The following is an 11,577-nucleotide window of genomic DNA, read 5'->3' as shown; positions in this document are numbered from 1 at the left end:
TTTTATAGTCGACTATAAAAACTGGGGGTTTCTGACTATTGCTTTTTGTTTTGAAAACCCTTTTTATTTTTCGATCACATTCATTATTTCGATTTCAAAAAGGTCAATTTTATTTTCCAAATGTGGACGATTTTTTCAATATTTATTTATATTTGAATAATCTTTTATGAAAAGCTGATTGCATAACTGTTTAAAAAAGTCGCGGTGATTTAGAGCGTTAAGAAATTGCTTTTCTTACATTTACATTAATTGTTTCATTTACATTTAGAATTTGCTCCTATATTGACCTTGTGAATTTGGAGCAAACAGCAAAGGCTGAAGCGCGACTTTTAGAAACATAGAAAAATAGGTGCGGGAGGAGCCTATTCAGCCCTTCGAGCCAGCACCATTCGCCATTCAATGTGATCATGGCTGATCATCCCCTATCAATAACCCGTGCCTGCCTTCTCCCCATATCCCTTGACTCCACTCGCCCATAGAGCTCTATCTAACTCTCTCTTAAATCCATCCAGTGACTTGGCCTCCACTGTGGCAGGGAATTCCACAAATTCACAACTCTGGGCGGAAAAGTTTCTCCTCATATCAGTACCAAATGGCCACAGATTCACAACTCTCTGGGTGAAAAGGTTTTCCTCCCCTTGGTCTTAAATGACCTCCCCTTTATTCTAAGACTGTGGCCCCTGGCCCCAACATTGGGAACATTTTTCCTGCATCTAGCTTGACCCAGTCCTTTTATAATTTTATATATTTCTATAAGAGCACCCCCCCATCCTTCTAAACTTCAGCGACTGTCTTCACCCTTCATGCTCGAGGGCACTCGCCTGGAAAACCTCGCCGCCGATCCGGTTACTTGTGACTTTGAGGATAGATCATAGCGGGGATATAAAACGGAAAAGTCAATAACGGCAACGTTTGAAAAAGAAAGGACAGGGCAGTGGGGGTTTTAAAAATCACAAATAAGCAATAAGTAAATACATTTTGTAAAAATTAATTGTTTAATGCAAAAGTGCTCTCCTTACTATTTTCTTTTTCAAACGTGGACATATTTTTCAATATTTATTTATATTTGAATAATCCTTTTTAACAAGATGATTACATAGCTGTTTAAAAACGTCACATCGATTTAGATTGAAATTGCTTTTCTTACATACGTATACGTTAATTGTTTAATGTAACTTACATTTTGAATTTGCTCCTATAGGGAGGTTTCACAGCAGTCGGGTCACGACCCATGACCCGTACTGTTGCTACGCTACTCCAAGTGGAGTACAAGCGATGAACTGCAGGTAGGCACTCACCAGTGTTTCCAGCGTAGCGGGACCGTTAAAACCCGCCAAAATGGTCAATTTTTGCGCTGTAAATAATGATGGAAATCGGGATAAGCTTGAGAGACATTTAGCCTCCTTCAGAATTCCAAATGTGAGGAGAAATGACGGTAGATAGAAGCGAGAGCTGAAGAGACAACAGCCCGAGTGCTTGGCGAACATTGGCCGTTTGCTCACTGCATTTCATCAACAGTAAGGCATTATTTGTGTTTTTTCTTGATTCCTTTGGCATCTAAAAAGTTTCAGAAGTGATAAATCTGGCTGTAAAATATTAAAATCGCCCATGGTTCTCAAGTGGGTTTTTACATACAAAAAGAAAACCCCTCTGAAGCAAAATTTACAGCCAGATTTATCACTTCTGAGACTTTTTAGATACCAAAGGAATCAAGAAAAACCACAAATAATGCCTTACTGTTGATCAAATGCAGTGAGCAAACGCGATAATTCCCAATATTTTCAATTTCTATATCTGCACGGCCAATGTTCGCCAAGCACTTTAGCTGTTGTTGTCCCTTCAGCTCTCACTTCTCTTTACCTTCATTTCGCTTCATGTTTGGAATTCTGAAGTTGGGTCCATGTCTCTGACACTTACCCCGACTTCCACAATTTTTTACAGATGAAAAATTCAACATTTTGGCGTTTTTTAACAGGTAGGATAGTACGCGTTTCTTGCATTAATAACATATACCGGAAGTTACGGATGTCCTCCAGATGGATTGAGCGGCTCTGTGCATCAAACCCTTTGACCCAGTGACCTAACGTGCAACCCCCCTATAGGACCACGTTGCTGTGAATCTTGTGCATTCTTATTATGATGTTATCAGACTACTGAAAGATCCTTCCATTGGCAAGTTGTGGCATGTGTGGGGACACAGTCCTTATTTTTACAAACGTTGGACGTTTTCTCTGAAACTATCAAAAAACGTTTCCACCCAGAGAGTTGTGAATTTGTGGAATTCCCTGCCACAGAGGGCAGTGGAGGCCAAGTCACTGGATGGATTTAAGAGAGAGTTAGATAGAGCTCTAGGGGCTCGGGAAGTCAAGGGATATGGGGAGAAGGCAGGCACGGGTTATTGATAGGGGACGATCAGTCATGATCACAATGAATCGAAGGGCTGAATGGCCTCCTCCTGCACCTGTTATCTACAGTGGCTTGCAAACGTATCCATACCCCTTGAACTTTTCCACATTTTGTCACGTTACAACCACAAACGTAAATGTATTTTATTGGGATTTTATGTGATAGACCAACACAAAGTGGCGCATAATTGTGAAGTGGAAGGAAAATTATACATGGTTTTCAAATTTTTTTACATATAAAACTGAAAAGTGTAGCGTGCAAAAGTATTCAGCCCCCTTTACTCTGATACCCCTAAATAAAATCCAGTGCAACCAATTGCTTTCAGAAATCACCTAATTAGTAAATAGAGTCCACTTGTGTGTAATCTAATCTCAGTATATATACAGCTGTTCTGTGAAGGCCTCAGAGGTATGTTAGAGAACATTAGTGAACAAACAGCATCATGAAGCCCAAGGAACACACAAGACAGGTCATGGATAAAGTTGTGGAGAAGTTTAAAGCAGGGTTAGGTTATAAAAAAATATCCCAAGCTTTGAACATCTCACGGAGCACTGTTCAATCCATCATGCGGAAATGGAAAGAGTATGGCACAACTGCAAACCTACCAAGACATGGCCGTCCACCTAAACTGACAGGCCGGTCAAGGAGAGCATTGATCAGAGAAGCAGCCAAGAGGCCCATGGTAACTCTGGAGGAGCTGCAGAGATCCACAGCACAGGTGGGAGAATCTGTCCACAGGACAACTATTAGTCGTGCACTCCACAAATCGGGCCTTTATGGAAGAGTGGCAAGAAGAAAGCCATTGTTGAAAAAAAGCCATAAGAAGTCCCGTTTGCCACTAGCCATGTGGGGGACACAGCAAACATGTGGAAGAAGGTGCTCTGGTCAGATGAGACCAAAATTGAAGTTTCTGGCCCAAATGCAAAACGCTATGTGTGGCGGAAAACTTACACTGCACATCACCCTGAACACACCATCCCCACTGTGAAACATGGTGGTGGCAGCATCATGCTGTGGGGATGCTTTTCTTCAGCAGGGACAGGGAAGCTGGTCAGAGTTGATGGGAAGATGGATGGAGCCAAATACAGGGCAATCTTGGAAGAAAACTAACAGGTTTTCTATAAAAGACTTGAGACTGGGGCGGAGGTTCACCTTCCAGCAGGGCAACGACCCTAAACATACAGCCAGAGCTACAATGGAATGGTTTAGATCAAAGCATATTCATGTGTTAGAATGGCCCAGTCAAAGTCCAGACCTAAATCCAATTGAGAATCTCTGGCAAGACTTGAAAATTGCTGTTCACAGACGCTCTCCATCCAATCTGATTGAGTTTGAGCTGTTTTGCAAAGAAGAATGGGCAACATTTCAGTCTAGATGTGCAAAGCTGGTAGAGACATACCCCAAAAGACTTGAAGCTGTAATTGCAGCGAAAGGTGGTTCTACAAAGTATTGACTCAGGGGGGCTGAATACTTTTGCACGCCACACTTTCCTGTTTTTTATTTGTAAAACAATTTGAAAACCATGTATCATTTTCCTTCCACTGTATGTCCATGTATCACTACATGCTGAGAAAACGATATTCAGCACTCTTCACTCTACCTGCTGTACTTGCACTTGGCTTGGTTGTATTGATGTATAGCATTACCTGACTAGATTGGATAGCAAGCATGCAAACAGAATATTTTCACTGTTTCTCAGTACATGTGACAATAATAAGTGTTGGCACATTAGTGCAGCTGGTAGAACTGCTACCTCACGGCACCACAGACTCTGGTTCGATTCTAACCACGGCCACTGTTTGTGTGGAGTTTGCATGTTTTTCCTATGACGGCGTGTGTTTCCTCCCATATCCCTAAGGCATGCTGGCATGACCATCAATTGCCCTCTGTAAATTAGTCTCTAATACGCAGAACTGCAACATAACATAAAACTAGTGTGATCAATTGGCGTGGACTCGCAGGGCCGAAGGGCTTGTTTGCATACTGTGCCTCTGAACTCTGAATGCTAAACCTAACGCTAAAGTGTGAGAATAAGTTGCGTTTAATGTCAACAATGGCGTATTCTGTCAAAAGGCGTCGACATTGTGTCCATCCAGAATCAAGAAGAGAATGTACCTGTGGGGTTGAACAGTGGGAGAGGGGCAATTGTTGTGAGTTAGCGCATTGTTTAGATGCCGCAGAGAATAAGTTACAGCAACAGCCTGGGGACTATTGTCTGGGCAAGTCGAGGATGGCAGCCGGGTCTCCCTCCCTCCATGCAGTGTGTGGGTAGATCCGGCACGTGGCCTGACAGCAACAATATTCCGGTCCCCAGGGCAGTGACGTTTACACCCAGAGATGTTCACATGACCACTCTCAGTCCGGGTCTGGGTTCCTGCAGCGACCCCAGTTCCTCCTCCCCGGTCGGACTGAACTCATTCGCCCCCAGCCTGAAACAAGTCGAGGAATAAAGTGGAAATAAACAGGTTAAACAACAGTGTCAATAACAGGGACTGGGGTTAATATTTCAACAACACTTACAGAGCAAAATCACAGGAGAAAGAAGATGGATGGATCCCCTGATATTTGATCACATTAAACATTAACACAAACCCTCACCTGATCCACTCTAGTCTCGGGAGGGTCAGTATGAGGCGGCGGAGAGCGGGGACACATCGGTCTGTGAGGCAGTTGTGTGCCAGGTGCAGCTCCGCCAGTGAGGGCTTTGTACTGAGAGCGGAGACGAGATCCTCGGCTCCAGAATCTGTGAGTCTGACATCGTCCAGCCTGGAGATGAGAGAGAGTGAGGGTGAGGGACACAGAGAGACAGGAGACGGTGCAAATCCCCAGTGTTTATCAGTGACACAATTACTGATCATATTAATGTTCAGTGTCAGACACCCAGTGAGTGTAAACACAATCTCTCACAGTCTGGGACTTACCCCAGTCTATGCATTTTACAGTCCGGGTTCTTCAGAGCCGCTGACACCAATTTCACTCCGGAATCTCCCAGTTTATTCTCACTCAGCCACAGCTCCATCAATGAGTGGTTTGTACTGAGAGCGGAGGCGAGATCCTCGGCTCCAGAATCTGTGAGACCGACATTGTCCAGCCTGAAGATGAGAGAGAGTGAGGGTGAGGGACACAGAGAGTGGCAGGTCTAGCAAGCTGCTTTTAAGCTCAAATACATCTCCTGACTTCATACAGACATGACGGACTGGTTTGTAGGCTTTTTTGGGGCTCTGTGCCAGAGAAAAGGCATTTTCTGCTAGGCTGCAAAATGCATTTTTGGCCTTTTGCAAGGTCTAGCTAGCTCCTTTTAAGCTGAAATACATCTCCTGACTTCATACAGACACGAGGGAATGCTTTCTGCACTTTTACAGGCCCTTGTGGGGCTTAAAATGCATTCTCAGCCAGGCAGCCAGCAAAATCCATTTTATTGCCTTTTCCCTGGCTTGGCAAAGGTGCTTTTGAGCTCAAATGCATCTCCTGGGTTCATACAGGCATGAGGGAATGTGGTTCCTTTATCTTGACAGGATCGGGGTACTGATTGTGGATGATCAGCCATGATCTGATTGAATGGCGGTGCTGGCTCGAAGGGCCGAATGGCCTACTCCTGCACCTATTGTCTATTGTTTATTAACTTTTTGGGAATCCTGCACCAATACTCCCGTCCCACTGTATCTCCAATTTCTGGATTGTCCAGCCCGAAGATGAGAGAGAGTGAGGGTGAGGGACACAGAGAGACAGGAGACGGTGCAAATCCCCAGTGTTTATCAGTGACACAATTACTGATCATATTAATGTTCAGTGTCAGACACCCAGTGAGTGTAAACACAATCTCTCACAGTCTGGGACTTACCGCAGTGTCTGTATTTTACAGTCCGGGTTCCTCAGAGCCGCTGACACCAGTTTCACTCCGGAGTCTTCCAGGTCGTTGTCTCCCAGTCTAAACACAAACACAGAGTAAGAAACAAACCCCGGCCGACGAGGCTGAGATAGATAACTTCTCCCAAACGGATATTTATGGAAAAATCTCAGCACATTATTGAACAAATCTCTGTGAATGTGGTGTTTTGTGACTTTCACCATTTATTCTTATTCCCCGACCGACGACCAGGAAATGTTCCCCGTGCAGAGAACGGCGGCAGGGCAGGCAGGCAACACGCGTGACCTGGGGGAGGGGGGTCGATCACCGGTGACCCGGGGGTAAAATAGAAGGGGTGCCCCCATGCACAGTGACGGCCGCTAGGCCCCATAAAAGGGGTGCTGGACGGAAAACAAAATAGTGCAACAATTTTACAGTTCAGTGTTAGCATCAAACGGACATTTACCTCAATTGCTGACATGTGTGCAGAGCCGGTCCCACTGAATGTGGCAGCTCTCCAGATTGAGGTGTTTGATTGTATCACAGAGTCTGATGACATGAGACAGGACCTCACAGTCAATCGGGGTCAGTCCCAGTCCACTGAATGAAAGTGTTTCCACAGATTCCAGTGTCTGCTGAGCCAGTACACGATTCTGAGTCTCAAACAGGTAGTGCAGCGTGTTCAGAAGCCTCCTTTGACCAAACTCACTCCGTGCATCTCTAATCTGACGTTGAAACTCCTCCTTCACCCAGTCAATCACTCGGCAGATTGTTTGATGAGGGAATGTACCCAGACACTCCTCCAGTATCCAAGCTGCCCGTGGGAAGGAGAGACCAGCGACAAAACGGGGAAATACTTCAAATCGCCCGTCTGTCGTGCTGTGGACTTCAGACAGGAATTTCACGATATTCCCGGGATCTACAGTCATGAATTGTGTGAGTGCGGCTACAAACTCTTGGATGGTGAGGTGCGGGAAGGTGTACATCACGCTCCGGGCTGAATCCTCTCTCTCCAAAAGTTCCATCAGGAACCCGGACAGGAACTGGGAAGGCTGCTGATTGTATTTGATCAAATCTCCATCTGTGAACACAATGTTCTTCTCGGCCACTCCAGTGAAGGCCATCTGACCAACCCTCAGTAACACCTCACGGAGGTTCTCAATCTCACGGCCGTGGTTTTTCATGATGTTGTAAATAAAGTAGCAATATAGTTGTGTGATGATCTTGGGAACTCGCTGCGGGTCCCGGTGTGTTTGTATGAAGAAGGGGCCCAGTGTCAGGACAAGGATCCAGCAGTAGGAGGGGTTGTAGCTCATGGTGTACAGGATCTCGTTCTCCTTCACATGTTTGAAAACAGCTGCTGCCACCGTCTGATCTTCAAAATACCTGGTGAAATATTCGATCCGTTCCTCACCAACAAATCCCAGGATTGCAGCCCAGACACTGATCTCTGCCTTTTCCAGTAAATGTAACGCAGTGGGACGGGTGGTCACTAGCACTGAACACCAGGGGAGCAGCTTGTGCTGGATTAAACTGTACACAATGTCAGACACTTCACACCACCACTCGGGATCTGGGCACTGGTGCTGAGGTTCTGTGTCTCTCCGACTGTCAGCAAAATTTATTCTGCCCTTGAATTCATCCAAACCATCAAATATAAACAGCAATCCCTCTGGGTTCTTCCAGACCCCTCCTAGCATATTCCCAAAGTGTGGATACTGTTCCAGAATCAGTTCCCTCAGGTTTACTGTGCAGTTAATAGTGTTCAAATCCCGGAATTTAAAACTCGCATACAGAGCCAATAGGTCAGTGGAAGACACAGTCAATCTGGCCATTCATCACACTCTGCAACACCTGGAAACCGCCAACACGTACGCCCGCATCCTTTTCATGGACTTCAGTTCGGCATTTAACTCCATCAACCCGGTTAAACTCTTCCATAAATTAACGGACATGAACATCGACCCCTGCATCTGTCACTGGATCTACAGCTTCCTTTGGAACAGACAACAGAGGGTGAAGATACATAACACAATATCTCACCCCCTGCACCTTAGCACAGGAGCCCCTCAGGGCTGCGTCTTGTCCCCCTGGTTATTCTCACTCTACACAAACCAATTCACAACCCAGCATAGTTCAGTTAAAATTTATAAATATGCAGATGACACAACCATCATTGGTCTCATCTCGAACAATAATGAAACAGAATACCGCACTCAAACACACAAAGCAGTCACTTGGTGCACAGACAATAACCTCTCACTTAACACATCAAAAACACACGAACTCATCATTGATTTCAGACGTAAGGCACAACCCAAGACCCCCCTACTCATCTCAGGCGAACCCATATCCACCACTGACTCATACAAATTTCTAGGCACCCACATAAGCAATAACCTCAAATGGAAAATCAATTCAAATCACATCTACAAAAAAGCCAACCAGAGGCTCTTCTTCCTCCGCCAGCTCAAGAAGTTTAGAGTAAGGAAACACCTCCTAATCAAATTCTACACAGCCATCATCCAAAGCATGCTCACTTCATCAATTACAGTCTGGTTCAGCAGTTTAGACACTCACTCCCGTAATAAATTACAACGCATAGTTAACAAAGCATCCAAAATCATCAGCACTCCCCTCCCATCAATAGAATCACTCCATCACAAACGGTCTGTGTCAAGGGTGAAGAAAATCATCTCTGATCCCTCCCACCCAGCACACCACATCTTCCACCTGCTGCCATCAGGAAGGCGCTATAGCTCACTGTCCGCCAAGACATCTCGATTTAAAAACAGTTTTTACCCACACGCAATCCGAATTCTGAACACACTATAACAGCACATATCCTCCCCATGCATGTACTGTATATTGTATGATGTTGTGTTTTATGTTATGTTTGACGGGAATCAGCCTACCTTGTAACATCCTGAACCTGAATTCCACCAATTTGACTGTGTGGTCATTAAATAATCTAAGTTAATCTAATCTAATATGTGTCTCTCCGACTGTCAGCAAAATCGATTCTGCCCTTGAATTCATCCAAACCATCAAATATAAACAGCAATCCCTCTGGGTTCTTCCAGACCCCTCCTAGCATATTCCCAAAGTGTGGATACTGTTCCAGAATCAGTTCCCTCAGGTTTACTGTGCAGTTAATAGTGTTCAAATCCCGGAATTTAAAACTGAAGACAAACTGGAATTGTTGGTATATTTTCCCTGTGGCCCAATCACGAACAATCGTTTGCACCGTTGTTGTTTTTCCGATCTCCGCGACTCCGGCCATTGTTGCTGAAATCCCAGATCGGGATTTCCTCCGGGAAAAGCTGCTGTGGAACAATTGATCAGTCCTGATTTTTTTCCAGTTTTCTCCGGAGACATTCCTCTCTCCACTCTTCACGGTCCCGGCCTCTTGCCAGCAGCTCATGTTCCACCAGTGTCCGATCTCGAACAGTGGAGATGATTGTGAGCTCAGCGTATCGATCAAGCAGCAGGAAATCCTTAACCTTCTCCTTCATCAGGATGGTGTCGACGCTCAGTGTTTCATTCTGTGCTCGCAGGTCTCCTTGTGTTTCTGTTGAACATCTTGCACGGGAAAAGGCAGATAATGGACACAATGTTAGATGACTCAACTCAAAACTCAACATTACACAGTGTGTCAGGACTCTATCAGGAGTGTGTAGGGTTATACAGTGTGTCATGACTCTATCAGGAGTGTGTGGGGTTACACAGTGTGTCAGGGACATCCAGGAGTGTGTGGGTTTACACAGTGTGTCAGGGACATCCAGGAGTGTGTGGGTTTACACAGTGTGTCAGGGACATCCAGGAGTGTGTGGGGTTACACAGTGTGTCAGGGACATCCAGGAGTGTGTAGGGTTACACAGTGTGTCAGGGACATCCAGGAGTGTGTGGGGTTACACAGTGTGTCAGGGACATCCAGGAGTGTGTGGGGTTACACAGTGTGTCAGGGACATCCAGGAGTGTGTGTGAAATCACTACACACACACATTCTCCCCCAGGTGAGCACTGGATTTCACAGATCTCTTCCACAACCTGATACATTGCAAAACCTTGTACAATTAACGCCTGGAGGAGTTGAAATAATGCAGTGTAATAGTTCCAGTGTATGTCAGAGATCGAGTGATCTGGGAACTACTATCTACCTCTTTGGTTACGCTCAGACTATCCTAGATCGGACTTTCCTCGTTTTACCTTGCACTAAACGTTATTCCCTCATAGTTTATCTATACTGTAAATGGCTCGATTATAATCATGTATTGTCTTTCTGCGGACTGGATAACACGCAACAAAAGCTTTTCACCGTACCTCAGTACATGTGACTATACACTAAACTAAGCTAAACCTGAATCTAGACAAAGAAGCAATCCATAGTGAATCCCCGTGTCAGTCTAACAATGGCTTAGCCTTTGATCTTCTGATTTCCAATTTTGCAAAGCTCTGAACAGTTTCAGTATTACATCAATTCTAACAAGTGATTGGTGTGAACTGTACATTTCAACACTCACCTTCCATATGAGAGGGTAATTCAGTTAAACCTCTGAGGATGTTCATGTATTCTTCTGGATCAGGACCTGTTTAAATCAACGAACATTCATTAAACCAGACTTGAATAACATTGTTAACTCCAGTGTTTCAATGTGATATTCAGTTCAGTGTGTTGATTTACCGTACCGAGCTCCTGGATTTCTTTCAGTATTTTGTCCAGCTTCGGTAATTCATTCTGCATTTTCACAAAGGATTCCCACATCACCCGCCGGGCAAGGTTACCCTGAGGAAGAGTATGGAACTGTCTCTGCGGTTTCCCTTTGCCACAAGCTCAGCGACGCTCTGTGAAGAACAACAATGAATATATGGGGAAGTGAATGAGACAATGCTAACGGGGAGGGATTAGCTGTTCAGTGATGGGGTATTCCGTTAGTTTTGAGCACAGTGACAGGCATTGATTTGCCTCTTCATACACCCATGACACTCTGCTGACAAACTGTGTACTCCCAGAGTCCTGACAGTGTGAAACTCACTTCACACCTGGCAGTGTCCGAGAACAGTCAGAAACAGGTGAGTTGATCATGGGGAACAAGGATATGGCGGACCAATTGAATAACTACTTTGGTTCCGTCTTCACTAAGGAAGACATAAACAATCTGCCGGAAATAGCAGGGGACAAAGGAGTTGGAGGAATTGAGTGAAATCCAGGTTAGCCGGGAAGTGGTGTTGGGTAAATTGAATGGATTAAAGGCCGATAAATCCCCAGGGCCAGATAGGCTGCATCCCAGAGTACTTAAGGAAGTAGCTCCAGAAATAGTGGA

The 11,577-nt window shown here is 45.0% G+C and overlaps 1 long non-coding RNA gene across 1 annotated transcript; it reads right to left on the bottom strand.

The window, feature by feature from the left end:
- Positions 1-9,252: 9,252 nt before the first annotated feature.
- LOC116970349 lies at positions 9,253-11,052 on the bottom strand. Its single transcript, XR_004411111.1, has 3 exons — positions 10,943-11,052; positions 10,777-10,842; positions 9,253-9,835 (listed from the first exon to the last, which is right to left on the bottom strand). It is a non-coding gene; the product is annotated as an uncharacterized LOC116970349 (long non-coding RNA).
- Positions 11,053-11,577: the final 525 nt, after the last annotated feature.

This window comes from Amblyraja radiata, unplaced genomic scaffold (assembly GCF_010909765.2).
Source record: "Amblyraja radiata isolate CabotCenter1 unplaced genomic scaffold, sAmbRad1.1.pri scaffold_782_ctg1, whole genome shotgun sequence".
Lineage (NCBI taxonomy): Eukaryota > Metazoa > Chordata > Chondrichthyes > Rajiformes > Rajidae > Amblyraja > Amblyraja radiata.
The sequence above is the reverse complement of the archived record's forward strand: the minus strand, read 5'-3'. Positions and strand labels throughout refer to the sequence as shown.